Genomic DNA, 15,880 nt, shown 5'->3' with positions numbered 1-15,880 from the left:
CACATATTCAGTATGCTGTAATGATGTAATGGTACTAAGGTATATAAGGATTGAGACTTGAAATGAGACATTCTATCTTTGATCATCCTCCTGGTGGCTCTCTTGCTTTCTGCACTCCTCCACTAAGATCAAGACTGGGCCAGAATAAAGACTCTAGACTTCATTCCTGACCATTCTCATGGTTCTATCCTGCTGAGGCCAAGGTCCATCTGAACAACCTCCAGAAAGCTAGCCCTGACATTACAAGGATCAATGTCAAAAAATTATCCATGCATATTTTAAAAATTAAAAGCTACAAAAAAAAAAGAAATTTTTTAAAAAGGAAAAAATACAAGAGGAAAAAAGGAATGAAATCTTTAAGTAGACTCAAGTAGAAACACTGGGGTTTAGAAAGAAAAAAGAGAGAGAATAAACTATTTTAGAAACATGCAAAACATACTCAGAATAAAGAATGATGGGAAAATTGTTTCAGTCACTGATCATTTCATTATTCTGTTATTCATCCTTAATCCTTCACAACCTTAACCTATACTATACTATCTTTAAGATGAAGAAAAAGTCTAAATAGTTTGCAATAATTGCAATAAATATAATTCACATTTGAAAAGGAACCCTCAAGTCAAGAAGCATTTTGCCATAATACTTTGTTGTGAACAGATGTCTGTATTGAAACATTGCTAATATCACACCTGTTTTAAATAAAAAGAAAATTGATTCCTATGACAATAGAGATAGCTCTAATAGGTATGTTGCATTTGTTTTACTTAATTTTTAATTCCCAAAATGGGAAGGGGTACAGATTAGAAATTCATTTTCTATTAAAATATAGAAGTTATTTCAAAACCTTGTGTAAAATGATAATCAAACTTCATATATAGTAGATAAAAATTCAAACCCTTCAATGAAATAGTGAATTTATATGGGATGAATTCATCTGGGATCTAAATAATCAAGTTTCAAGTTTCCCAAGGTAATCTGTTGTTTTTTTCTCTCTCTGGGCCCTGAACCTTCAATTTTATCAACTCCTCCTTCAGCCTCTATACAACCTTCTTAATTTGTACCATCTTTTTAGACTTGGCGTCCTTTTGGGTCTTGACCTCATTTTTGGCACTTTTCAGATCTCTTCTTGCATCAGTTAGCTGGTCTTTCTTGGTGACAATCTTAGTTTGCAGATTCAGCCTAGACTTATCAAAAATCTTTGGTACTGTCCTCTGATGGTTACACAGAAGCACAAGAGCTTTATTTGAACCATTATATGAAAAGGATTTTTGTTGGGATCATTTCTGCAGGGTCAATGAGCTTCTTTAGCTGCTATTGTAGTGTGATGCATAGAAGACATTAGCTGTCAATTGTTCCATGAGATATTAAAGTTGTTTATTGACGACACTGGTATTAAGTCTGTCAAAAAAGATAATCTCAGGCTGCTTGTTTTCCATAAATAGCTGAAGGTTCTTAAAAACCCTTTTCTCTACAGAGACCTTGTTGTAGTAGCATATGGAATCCTTCCCTAAGTAATCAAATTCAACTATGTATTCTTGTTATCCATTTCCAGATATAAGGCATTGTGTTCTACCTGGAGAGAAAAGCAATCCACAGTATCAGCTATCCCCTTCTCATTACCAGTTCTTAGAGTAAGTTTTTCAGTGAAACACAATGTTACAGCCCTCTGCTGGACTTTCATTTGCTTGGATTTCCAGTCTTGTTGGTATTGGTTCCAGATTTTGTCTATACAGTTCTTTAATTTTTGAACTGTCTCATAGTTCTGCCAATTTTTCTCTCCCTTGATTCGTGATCTAGGGTTAAGCATAATCTACTCGATGGATCTTCGGATATTCTAGTCCAAGCCAACAACCAGGAAACATTGTTATCATGTCAAACTTCTTTCCAATTATGTCTAGGAGGAGGAGGATGAACTGTGGATTCTTTGCTACATTTGATAATTACATCTTCAGGAATAAGTCACCTTGTCAACATTTCCATCTTGTGATGGTTGCCAAGACTCTGAAAAAGACATGGAAGCTCAAGGTTGAAGTTGGCAATTCTCTCATCACATAGAAACCATACTCTTTCAATAGTCTTTCATTTTTCTCTTTAATTTGCCTTGCTAATTTGCTTTCTTGATTCTGATTGGATTTTGAAATACTGGTTTATCAATCATAGAATGCAAATTAAGATAATTCTGAGGTAATACAATATACCTCTCAGATTGGCTAAGATGACAGGAAAAGATAATGACAAATGTTGGACATGATGTGGGAAAACTGGGAAACGTATGCATTGTTGGTGGAGTTGTGAACTGATCCAACAATTCTGGAGAGTGATTTGGAACTATGACTAAAGGGCTATCAAAATGTACATATCCTTTTATCCAATAGTGTTCTTACTGGGGCTATATTACAAAGAGATCATACAAAAAGGACCTACATGTGCAAAAATGGTTGTAGCAGCCCTTTTTATAGTGGCAAAAAACTGGAAACTGAGTGGATGCCCATCAGTTGGAGAATGGTTGAATAAGATATCACATATGAATGTTATGGAATATTATTGTTCTATAAGACACAATCAGCAGGATGATTTTAGAGCAGCCTGGAGAGACTTAAATGAATTGATGCTAAGTGAGAGGACCAGATTCAGGAGATCATTGTACATGGCAATGACAAGATTATATGATAATTAATTCTGATAGACATGGATCTTTTTAACAATGAGATGATTGAGACCAGTTCCAATGATCTTGTTATGAAGAGAGCCATCTACACCAAAAGAGAGGACTTCGGGAACAGAGTGTGAATCACAACATAGTATTTTAACTCTTTTTGTTGTTGTTTACTTACATTTTGGTTTTTTTCTCATTTTTTTTCTTTTTGATTTGATTTTTCTTGTACAGCAAGATAATAAAAATGTATTTTCAAAACATATGCAAGGATAATTTTTCACCATTGACTGCAGTTAAAGCATTAAAAACAAACTGCATGAAAATGAAGTTTAAGTATTAAAAATGCTTTTTTTATTTTCAAAATCAAATCCACACAAATCACAAGCTCTTCTATAAATTACTAACAAAGCCTAGCAAAATATAGAAAGAGAAATTCCATTTAAAATTACTGTAGATAAAATAAATTACTTGGGGGTCTACCTGCCAAGAAAATTCAAGAGCTATATGAACAACAATTACAAAACACTTCTCACACAAATAAAATCAGATCTAAACAATTGGGAAAATATCAATTGTTCATGGTTCAGCCAAGCTAATATAATAAAAAATCACAATTCTGCCTTAATTGACCTACTTGTTCAGTGCCATATCAATCAAAGTGTCAAAACATTTTATAGAACTAGAAAAATAGTAACAAAATTCATCTGGAAGAACAAAAGGTCAAGAATATGAAAAGAACTAATGAAAAAAAAAAATACAAAGGATAGTGACTTAGCAGTACCAAACCTAAAACTCCATTATAAAGCAGTAATAATCAAAAACATTTGGTACTGGCTAAGAAATAGAGTGGTGGACCAGTGGAATAGATTAGATACATATGACACAATAATCAAGACCTATAGCAATCTAGTATGTGATAAATCACCAAACCCCAGCTTCTGGAATAAGAACTCTCTATTTGACAACAATTACTAGGAAAACTGGAAAATATTATTTCAGAACTTGTCATAAACCTACATCTCACATCCCACACCAAAATAAGGTCAAAATGCATACATGAATTGGACATAAAAGATGATGCTATAAACAAATTAGGAAAACAAGGGATAATTTAACTATCAGATCTAAGGAAAAGGGACGAATTTATATCCAAAAAAGAACTAGAGAACAATATGAAAGACACAATAGGCACCCTTGATTATATTCAATTAAAAATGTTTTGCACAAACAAAACCAACAGAAACAAGATTAAAAAAGAAATACAAATCTGGGCAAAAACCTTTATAGCCAGTTTTGCTTATTTCTAAAATATATAAAGAACTATGTTAAATTTATGAGAATACAAGTAATTCTCCAATAGATAAATATTCAAAGGATATGAACAGACAATTTTCAGATGATGAAATTAAAGCCATCTATAATAATATTTAAAAAGTGCTCTAAATCACTATTTATTAGAGAAATGCCAATTAAAACAACTTTGAGGTACCACCTCACCCCTCTCAGATGGACTAAGATGAACAGGAAAAGATAATGATAAATCTTAGAGGGGTTGTGGGAAAACTGGGACACTAATGTATTGTTGGTAGAGCTGTGAAATTGTCCAACCATTCTGCAGAGCAATCTAAAGCTATTCCCAAAGGACTATCAAATTGTGCATATCCTTTCACCCAGCAGTGCTATTATTGGGTCTATATCCCAAGGAAATCATAAAGGAGGGAAAAGGACCCACATGTGCAAAAATGTTTGTAGCAGCTTTTTTTTGTAGTAGCAAAGAATTGTAAAATTAATGGATGCCCGTCAATTGGGCAATGGTTGAACAAGTTGTGGTATATGTAGGTAATGGAATATTATTGCTCTATAAAAATGATGAACAAGCTGATAAGAGAAAGGCCCAGAAAGATTTACATGAACTGATGCTAAGTGAAACAAGTAGAAGCAGGAATACATTGTACACAATAATAGCAAAAATGTAACATGATCAACTATGAAAGGTTTGGTTCTTCTCAGTGCTTCAGTGTTCAAAACAATCCCAAAAGATTTTGGACAGAAAATGCCATCTGCATCCAGAAAAAAAAATAAGAAGACTGAATATAAATCAACATATGCTATGTACACTTTTTTTTCTTTTTTTTTTTATCAATCCCATTTTTCCCTTTTGCTCTGATTTTTCTCTCCCAACATGATTCATAATTAATGTGTATTAAAAATAAACTTACTATAATAAAAAATGGAATTGTGTTGAATCACCTTATTATTGAAAACAGCCAAGTTGATCATCATATAATCTTGTAGTTACTGTGTATAATGTATTCTCTTGGTGTTACTCACTTCACTTAACATCAATTTATATCAATCTTTGCAGACATTTCTGAAATCAGCAAGCTCATCATTTCTTATAGAATAATAATATTCCATTACGTTCATATGCCATAACTTATTCATCCATTCTTCAACTGATGAACATCCATTCAGTTTCCAGTTCCTTGCCATTACAAAAAGGGCTGCTACAAACATTTTTGAACCTGTAGGGTTTTTTCCTCTTTTTAATGATCTCTTTGGAATACAGACCTAATAGAAGCACTTCTAGATCAAAGAATATGAATGTTTTATAGTCTTCTGGGTATAGTTCCAAAATGCTTTCTAAAATGGTTGTATCATTTCACAACTCCACCAACAATATATTAGTGTCCCAGTTTTCCCATATCCTTTATCATTATCTTTTCCTGTTTTGGTCTGAGATGTATGAAATGGCACCTCAGAGTTTTCTTAATTTGCATTTCTCTAATTAATAGTGATTTAAAACATTTTTTAAATATCACTAAAAATGGCTCTAATTTCTGCATCTGAAAATTGTCTGTTCATATACTTTGACCATTTATCAATTTGGAAATGATATATATTTATACAAATACTGTTGGAATCCTAGTGTTAACTCAACTTGAAACAAGGTGATAACTCAAGGGAGGTATGAATTCACAGTTACAAAGTTAACTTTGTGAATCTCCCATACTTGTGAATTCCAATAAGTAAAGGTGTGAACACAAGCATTGTTTCTCAGTTCTACTTAGTACCTCATTTCTTCTGCCCCATAACATCTCCTTATAGGATCAGATCAATCATACTGAACCATACTAACTTAGAAAATTATTGTCTCTATCAACTCTAATGACTTAACAGTTTGTAAAGATTCCAACAAAATACAAATATACAAATTTGTATAAATTTCAGTAAATTTTCTCTAATTTTATAAATGAGGCCTTTATCAGAAACTGGATGTAATTCCCCCTCTCCCAACTTTCCTGCTTCCTTTCTAATTTTGGTTGCATTAGTTTTATCAAAGGTGTTCTTAAAACAATATTGCTGTTACTGCATACAATATTCTCTTGGTTCTGCTCATTTCAATCTTCATTATTTTATGCAAATATTTGCATTTTTTTCTGAGATATTGAGTTCATTCTTATAGTACAACAGTATTCCATTAGGATCATATGCCACAATTTGTATAGCCATTCCCCAGTCAATGAGCAGTCCTGCAATTTCAAGTTCTTTTCCGCCAGAAGGAGAGGTACTATAAACTTTTTAAAAGCAAATTTAGGTTCTTTTTTTGGAATCATCTTTGGAAATGGGCTTAGTAGTGGCGTTATTGGAGTAATTTAATGACTCTTTGGGCCTAATTCCAGAATTTTTCTTCTACAAGTGCAGTTTAGCTAAGGACCAGGACCAAATGATCTCAATTTTCTTTTATTCACAGTAGGAGAATAGACAACTGGTCAGAATCAGATTCCAGGTAGACCCCTATGCTAGCACTGGTAGCAGAATCTAATGCAGTTTGGTAACTCTATTATCTATACCCAATTCCCAGTTAAAGTTCAAGGTGGGAACAAAGTGTTTCAGGATAGAATGGGGGAGGAGCTAAACAAGGGAAGTCCTATAATATTCAAATACTTGATGATCTAACCCCATGGAAATTAGACAAATTTATTTTTCAGAGAGAACTAGAACCAAAAGTATGAATAACAATGAGAGTTATCCAAATTGATTTGATACTTCAAAAATCTAAAATATCTCATATCTATTGTCTTAATTTCAAGTCACAGCAATCTTTTGAGCCTGGCAAGACAATTATTATTATACCTATTCTAGAGAAGTAGGGCACTTAGTTTCAGGGCATTTGAAAGGCTTGTTTAGTGTCACATAACTCTTTATTATCGGTGACAGTATTTCAACTCTTGCCTTAAAGATTCTAAGTTCCATTATCTGCATACTATGTGATGTTCTCACTCTGTAGAAAAATTGTTCAAAATGGTTTGGTTTCACTCTGGAAGTGGTTACTTCCCTACCAGAGTGAGACTTCAAATGGAGGTTGAGGGATTAACTTTCTGAAATGCTATAGACATCACACACATAGAATAGTTCTAGGTAAGATTTGAGATTCCCACTCATTCTAATATTATACTTTTGCCCCAAGAAATAATCTTCTCTAGTGTAGGATGAGTAAAGACCAATGATTTTCTTTGTTTTGGGGGGCTTTGGCACAGCAATAGTCGAGTTACCTAGAACTTTACTAACATTATTAACAAATCCCTGAATGCAGCATTATTTTAAATTTCTTCGATTTCTCAGACTTCCAACTCTTTTTCCACTTTCCTCATCTGTTGTTCTCTTTCTCCATGAAAACAATGGGTAGTGTCTGTCACATGAATTTTTTATGTAAGAGAGGAAGAGAAGAGATGAGTAAGAATGGTACTTCTTTCACAATAAAATGATATCCCCATTTCACAAGGGATCTAGATGGCATCAAGGCAATGAAACAGGGGTCAGGGGGTGGTTCTTAGCAATTCTAATTTTTTTTTTTCAAATAAATGCACTTTTCTTGTAAAAACAGTTTGTACAAAGGAAAGGGATTGTCCAGAAATCTGTGTATGTATTCTCTAAAAAAAAATAATAATAATAATGTTATGGGCACTGACTAAAGAGTAGAAGAATAACTATCTCATTCTTTCTTCCCTCTAGACCACAAAAAAAGCATATTGGAAAGGTGAGTTTCCATTCTATGACAAACTGAGTCAGACATGCAGTCTGTGAAGAATGGTTGGATGAAGTGCCTCGTTGAGATATGTACTACTGCAGCTCACTGAGATTTTTTTTTTTATTTAAGATAGTTCTCTAAGATCTCTGTACAACCTTTGTAACTTGAATGTATTTTGTTTTTAGGAATGAGAAGGTACTTCTTCAAAGTTCAATGACTGCTTCACCCAGATGGACTATGTACCCCATCGCTGGAATGACAGAAATACTGCTGACTTTGTGCAGTAAGACATCCATAATGATCTCAATTAACATTTCAGAATTTCCTGGAAACCACAAATTATTTGCAATGTGCTCCATATTGATACTCTATTATCAAGATGTGTATTTCTCAAATTGTCTCTGACTGAATATGAACTCCTTGAAGACAGCATTCTCTGAAATAATAAAAAAAAGCAAATCCCTCTGAGTCAACCTTTTAAACATGAATTTAAAAAAGCAACAACTGATTCTTCCAGTGTTGAAATGTTTATCACCTCTACCTTTTAAATTTTATATTATAAAATTGTTACGCCAATAATAAACTTTTTTCAGGTTCATCCTACACTAACCTCAGCATACCTACATGATTATCTCTCTATATTTCACTTCCTGGCATGCTGATTGACCATAATTGGTATTTCATCAGGTTTTGCTAAATATATAATCATTGCTGTCTAATGTAAATCTAATAGTGGGAAGATCCTAAAGATCATCCAATCCAACCCTATCATCCTTGTTTTAAGGAAATTAAGCTACAAAAATTAAGTTACTCATCCAAGTGAGTGAAAGAAATAGGACAAAAACCCAGTGAGTTGGGACTGTGATCAGAATTCCACGTCTGAGGTTCTCCCAGGATTAAAGAATACTTCTGTTAGTTATTAAACTTCAACTCTAGAATCCAAGGTGAATGATAACCCTTATTCCCCCTTTTTTCCTACAGGAAATTTAAGTCTGGATTCTAAAACAGTCAGTCTCATCCTTTCTGATGCTCTGCAGAGTGTTGAATATAGTTCTATCCCACAGGATGTGCCTGACAACCCAAAAAGATTTGATTTTGCTCTGTGTTTTGACTACCCAGAGCTTCACCTGTAGGGAACACTACTGGGAAGTGGAGGTAGGGAATAAAAGGGAGTGGGAAGTGAGCATCTGTAAAGAATTGATCAGAAAGAAGGGTAATGTCTGGAAGTTACCTGGAAATACATTTACTCTGGTAGCCTTCACATTTTTTTTTTAATTTAATAGCCTTTTATTTACAGGTTATATGCATGGGTAACTTACAGCATTAACAATTGCCAAACCTCTTGTTCCAATTTTTCACCTCTTACCTCTCACCCCTGCCCCCAGATGGCAGGATAACCAGTAGATGTTAAATATATTAAAATATAAATTAGATACACAATAAGTATACATGACCAAACCGTTATTTTGCTGTACAAAAAGAATCAGACTCTGAAATAGTGTACAATTAGCTTGTGAAGGAAATCAAAAATTCAGGTGGGCATAAATATAGGGATTGGGAATTCAATGTAATGGTTTTTAGTCATCTCCCAGAGTTCTTTCTCTGGGCATAGCTTAGCCTTCACATTTGACATTGACTTTCATTTGTGGTGTTTGATGCCAACCTATTCATAAGGTTGGCATTTTCCTGGATTATGAAAGAGAGCACATAGCTTTTACAATGCTACAGATGGAACTCTAATTTATAGTTCCCCAAATGAGGCTTATTTCTCTCTTTGCTTTCCAAAGGTGAAAAACACCTCTAGATCTCTATGTATCTCTCCCAAGAGTAACAAGTAGAATGTAGAGGAAGATGGTAATTACTAAAATGAGATTTTTCCTATTCAAGCAACAAAACAACCTCTGAAATGACTTTTCATTTATTAGAACTCATGTTGAACATTTCGATAAAGTTATATATCATGATCAAAACCAACAACAAAAACATCTATCTTGTTTATACAGGATATCCAAACTAGAATGCCCCACTTTGTATGAACACCTAGTATTAGTATTTCATACCTCACCGATAACTTACAGGGAGAATTGCTGATGCTAGCATGCAAACTATGCATGTAAAATAATTTTTCTATATTCAAAAGAATTGGATATCATTTATGCTTGACCTTTCCAAGATTAAAGCCTGAAAGAAAAATTTTAATATTATTTTATTTTTCCCAGTTATATGTCAAAAAGATTTTTAGCATTCATTTATATAAGATCTTGAGTTTCAAATTTTTCTCCCTTATTTCTCTCTCCACTCCTCTCTTCCATTATTCCCTTTGGGTATAATTCCAAATTGCTCTACAAAATGGTTGGATCATTTCACAACTCCTTCAACAACTTAGTGTCCCAGTTTTCTCACATCCCCTCCAATATTTGTCATTAACTTTTCCTTTCATCTTAGCCAATCTGAGAGATATGAATTGCTTTAATTTGCATTTCTTTAGCCTCTAATCAATAATGATTTATAACATTTTACACCTGAATATAGCCTTTTCACATCCTTTGATCATTTATCAATTGGGAAATGGCTTGTATTCTTATAAATTTGAATCAATTCTCTATTCAACCTATTCCTAAAGTGGGTATTTTCCTTGATTATGACAGAGGTCATATAGCATTTTACAGTGCTACAGATGGAACTCTAATCTATAGTCCCCCAAATATTACTTTTCAATGACCTTTTGCCTTTGTTTTTCTCCTTCTTTTTCAACGGGGAAAAATTCCTCTGGATCTCTAATGTATCTGCCCCAGAAGGGACTAGCAGAATGATGAAGAAGATGATAATTAATTAAATGAAATTTTCAAATTCAAACAACTGGAAAAAATCCTAAATTGATTTTCCATTCATCTGAATCCATATTGAATATGGAAATAAAAATATGTATCATCAAAAACAAAAACAAATTCTTGTTTATAACAGGTATCAAAATTAATCTGCTCACTTTGTATCAACACCTAGTGTTTAAGACCTCACTGATAACTCACAGAGAAATGGTAATGCTTAAACTAGAAAAACTATGACTGCAAAATTGTTTTCTAATTACCCAAAATATTGGGTATCACTTACATGTATTTGATCTTTCATGATCTACATTAAATTTGCTGTTTATATTCAAACAGATATTGAAAACCTTATCTTCATAATGTGTGTATATGTGTATATGTGTGTATATGTGTATGTATATGTGTATATGTGTGTATATGCATATCTCCATATGCATGTATATAATATTTTCACATATATGTATGCATACACATGTATGTGTAACTATTTGAAAAATTATAATGACATATAGACACATTTATTCCTTGTACAATGTAAAAGGCATATACTCCCTCCTTGTTGTTTTGTTTTTTTTTTAACCATGTCAGGCCCTAAATAGGGAAAGAAGTTTAAGTTCATACCTTATCTCAGTTTCCACTCAGCAGAATGCCAATGACAGTCGAAAACTTCCCTCCAACTTCAGTCCCAGGCACCAATCTATTTTAGGACAAGAATCTCTACAATCTTTGAGATTGGGCATAACTTTATTTTTTGTAAGGTAGATATTTAAATATATATTTATTTATTTTGTTAACTATTTTCTGATCATATGTGTGTGTGTGTATGTATGTGTATTTTTAAAATAACTAATTATTTTAAATTTTGAGTTCTAAGTTTTTTTCTTTCCTACTAACCTTTCTGATAAACCATTTGTGTCCTGCTTTTCTTCTTGTCCCTACAACTTACATACCTTTCAAAATATGCCCAGTCTTATTCTAGGCCAATTAAGAAGCTTATGAATTCATTTTAGGGTGATTTGGGTTGCTTACCATAGTATGGCAAAAAACAGAGCACTTGGTATTAGAAATTTTCTCCAAGTACTATTTTAGTTTGAAAGATTAAGTAGCTCTCCAAATTAAAACTCTTTACTTTGACAACTGCTATAAATAAGAAGATGATAAAAATCTTTTTGATCCAATGTGCTCATCTTCAAAATGCAAATAAAAACAACTTATGTATCAGCACCTTGTGAAAACCATCACCTCCTTCTCCTATTTGTAGCAACTACAAACCACAGGAATATATGTGTGCACCCAGGAGGAAATGGAGCTGTGTTTATTTTAGGGGGAGAAAGTCAATTTATTGAGTGGAAACATAGTTAAGTGCATTTCTCTCTTTCCCTCCTTATTCCCCCCTCTCTTTAAATGGTAAATTTATGACTAAAGCTTAAATAATCTCCAGGCCAATAGAGGCTTTTCAAAGTAATGGGATCATTAACATCATGTTCAGTATTGAGTGTGTGTGTGTGGGGTGTCAATGTCATTTAGTGACTACAGTTAATTATTCAGTGTGTAGATTTATTTTGAACATAAATAACATTCTGATTTGACTAAGTCCTGCTGTCAGCCCAACTAACATGGCTTTGCTGATATGAAAATTAAGATTTAAAGCAGAGGAAAAAAAACCTTCATTGAATATGTACATAAAAGTTCCTGCCCAATTCAATGTTAAACTAATTCAATAAGTTCTGATGCTTTTCATAGGAGTAGCTAGGTTTATATAACATGTAATTCTCATTCCATCCTTCCTTCCTTTTTATTCTCCTTTATTTTCTTTTCTTATTTTTTCTTGGAGGCCATCAGGGCTAAGTGACTTCACCATGATTAGATAGTTAATAAGTGTCTGAGTATAAATTTGGACTCAGATTTTCCTAACTGCATGACCAGAGTTTTATTCATTCTGCCACCTAGCTTGCTCCTTCAATTAACATTCTTAATAAAATCCCAAACGTTTATCTCAAAGTTGTGATGATATTTTGACATGCAGTATAATAGACCTCATTTCACAGAAGAGGACTAAATAAAAATGAAAGCGTCCTGACTGTTGGCATGAGCAACAATTGTGATATGAAAGAAAGCATAATGGTTTCAAGCAAAAGAAGCTTGTGGATTAACCAAAAAGAAAACTGATGCCCAGAGAGATGTAATGATCCCAGAGATGCCAGCTTCTTAGGGGAAGTTTGGGTAGAAGAACCAGGAACCTGAATTAATCCCCTTATTTAGTGACATACCAATGAAACTGTAAAATATACATACATATCTATATATTATAGAGCTAGAAAAGGATAACCTGGAAGAACAAAAAGATCAAGAATATCAAAGGAATTAATGAAAAAATGCAAAAGGAAATAGAAAAATGCAAAGGAAGGTGACCTAGCTGTACCTAAGTCTATAGACCTAAAACTATATTAAATAGCAGTGGTCATAAAAAAAAAAAAAAGACAAAAAAAATTTGAAACTGGCTAAGAAATAGAGCAGTGGATCAGTGGAATAGGCGAGGTACACAAGACACAACAATTAATTTAGTATTTGCATTTAATATGGCTTTTCCTAGTTGCCAAATTTATCTAACAGAAACTTTCTACTTCCCCAGTAATGATTGTGGTATAATCCTCTTTCTTGAACAAGTACTTCTGGAAGTCTTTTTTTTTTTTTTTCCTTTTACATTTTTCATGATCAACTTGGAAAGAAAATGTCTTCCTTAATTTGGTGTTTATATTGTATGCTTATTATTAGAAATGCATCAAATGAATAATCACACTGAATTATAGGGTAATTATTTCAAATATACAATGTAGTCAGAAAACAATATGAATTTTAATGAATTTATATATCAGAAAATTAGAGCTATTTGTTATGAGTTCAATTTAAAATTGTCTCCTTCAATTTATTAGTTTTTAATATATATATATAACTTTTTAATGAAATTTATACATAATTTAGCAGTATAATAACCAAAAGAAGAAATGGTTTGTTTGTATACTCTTTTGGGTTCTTCATCCTTGAACATGGGGAATTTTTGATATTAAACCTTCTGGGAAAGAAAATGATGCCTTATAGAACTTAACCCTTCATGTTGTTAAGAAGCTATAATTGATAGTAACTTTGAAGAACCAAATATTTACATTTCTCTTACAAACCCCTGGTCTTGTATTTTTCAGTTGTCTATGCAGTATATCTCACTTGTCTATTTCAATACAGTAAATGTATGTTTGCCAAATGAAAAACTGCCAAATATTTATATCACATAGTGCAAGGTTATCTGATGGTGTAATGGAAAATTGTCATCACAAGAAAGAACATCAGGACTAATTTCAAATTGCTATAAGAACTTCCCTTTTGTAGGTCTTGACTTAAATGGGCTTTAAAACTGAAATTTAATATGTATTGATGTAGCCTTCTTCCATTTAGATATGCATGTGTGTGGTCTGTGTTTGTGTGCACATGTGTATGCTTGTGTATATGCTCATCTACAGAAACTTCTGTATAAATTGTGAAAAAAATGCAAGACTTTATTGAGGGGGATTTATATTCTAAATTAAATGGTATATAAAAATCACAGTGATAGAAAGAAGAAAACAAGGTCCTGCACAAACCTCTTGGTTTTTGAACACTGAACCCTTTCCCTGTAAATTGTGAATTAATTGCTGCAAGTTAATATAGAATATTTAATGACTTTAACTTAACCTAATTAGAGAAATTCTCTTGGGACTTCTGAGAGACAAAATTTAGCTGCCTAATGACCTGCTTAGGTCTCCATTGTTTTCATTTATGAAAAGATGATGTGTCAATTCTAATAGACATGATTGAAAGAGCCACCTGCACCTAGACAATGGTGACTGAATGTGGATCAAAGCATAGTGTTTTCACCTTTTTCATTGTTATTTGTTCATTTGATAGTTTTTTCCCTCTATCTTATGTTTTTGTTTTGTTTTTCCCTTTTGATCTGATTTTTCTTGTGTAGCATGATGAATATAGAAATATGTTTTGAAGAATGCAGTTGTTTAACCTATATGGGATTGCTTGCTCTCTTGGGGAGAGGAAAGGAGAGAGGGAGAACACAAGGTTTTGCAAAGGTTAATGTCAAAAACTATTTTTGCATGTATTTGGAAAAATAAAAAAGCTATTAAAGGAAAAAGAAAGAAAAGAAAAAATGACCTGGAACTCGAAGCTTTGTCTGAGCTCTTTGATTTTAAAATCTAGGATTGAAGATTCTTGAAACAGAAAATCTATAATTTCATATTTTCATTACAAGTATAATCTCACCAATGTGGACTTTCCTCTATGGAGGAATTTTATATATAGCCAACATTAATAAATAATAACAATAATACTGATAGCACTTTAAGATTTCCCCCAAAAATTTTACCAATATTACATTTCTTTTCATTCTTGTAACTCTGGGAGACAAGTCGTATTATTAATTCCAGTACACATAGGAAAAAGCTGAGAACTGAGACATAAAATTATTTGCCCAGAATCACACAACTGTTGTTCATCCTTCATTTTTGAAGAATACCAATGGCTTCTGGGAGATGAAATATTAACTCTATGTGAATTGAATTTAAGTGAAGCAGAAGTGTACAGTCATTAACTTTACTCTCTCTTCCAGAGTTATTCAAATGAAATGCCAAAATAAAAATCAATAGAACTTTTGATGGCCTAGGATGCAGTGGATCATCTTGGTATTTTTGAGGTTCAACCAGTTGCCTACTTCTTCCATGTTTATGGTCATTGGAACAAATTGTTATCCATTCATTCCTCTAAGAGGTTTATACATATTTGGGATAACTCCTCTCCCCTCCAACTCAACAATTGTTTCCGGGACTCTGGTTTACCCTAAGTCTAGTTTAGCTCATCTGACCAGATGATTTTATTGGATGGTGGTTATAATTTCTTAAACCACAGGAAAGGAAGTAAATATATATATTTATATTTATATTTATATTGTTGTATACCATAATGTTAAGATTTTTTTTTCACCTCTAAATTTTCATGATCCTTTTTCTATCCAAGTGCATGGATAGTTAGTGCCCTCAATTTCATGAAAATAAGAATAGTGACAGCTTAATCATAAATAATAGAAATAAATAGGTTTTACTTATTTTTAGTAAAGGAAGGAAAGATCTTTTAGCAAAATGTTTTTTTTTTCTTTTGACTAGACATACAATTTTATTGAAAACCCCCTTTACTAATATAAATAAAAGTCTCAGAAAGATGGGCTATATGTGAGATATGAGATGTGTTTAAATAGCTGATATGTCATGCCCCAGTCATTTGTTAAAAAGCAAAATAATTTTATTCGCTTTGTCAAGTCTTCTGAAT

The 15,880-nt window shown here is 32.7% G+C and overlaps 1 pseudogene; it reads right to left on the bottom strand.

The window, feature by feature from the left end:
* Window positions 1–930: 930 nt before the first annotated feature.
* Window positions 931–15,880, bottom strand: part of LOC100931517 — a 78,807-nt pseudogene continuing 63,857 nt past the window's right edge.

Source organism: Sarcophilus harrisii, chromosome 6 (assembly GCF_902635505.1).
Source record: "Sarcophilus harrisii chromosome 6, mSarHar1.11, whole genome shotgun sequence".
Lineage (NCBI taxonomy): Eukaryota > Metazoa > Chordata > Mammalia > Dasyuromorphia > Dasyuridae > Sarcophilus > Sarcophilus harrisii.
The sequence above is the reverse complement of the archived record's forward strand: the minus strand, read 5'-3'. Positions and strand labels throughout refer to the sequence as shown.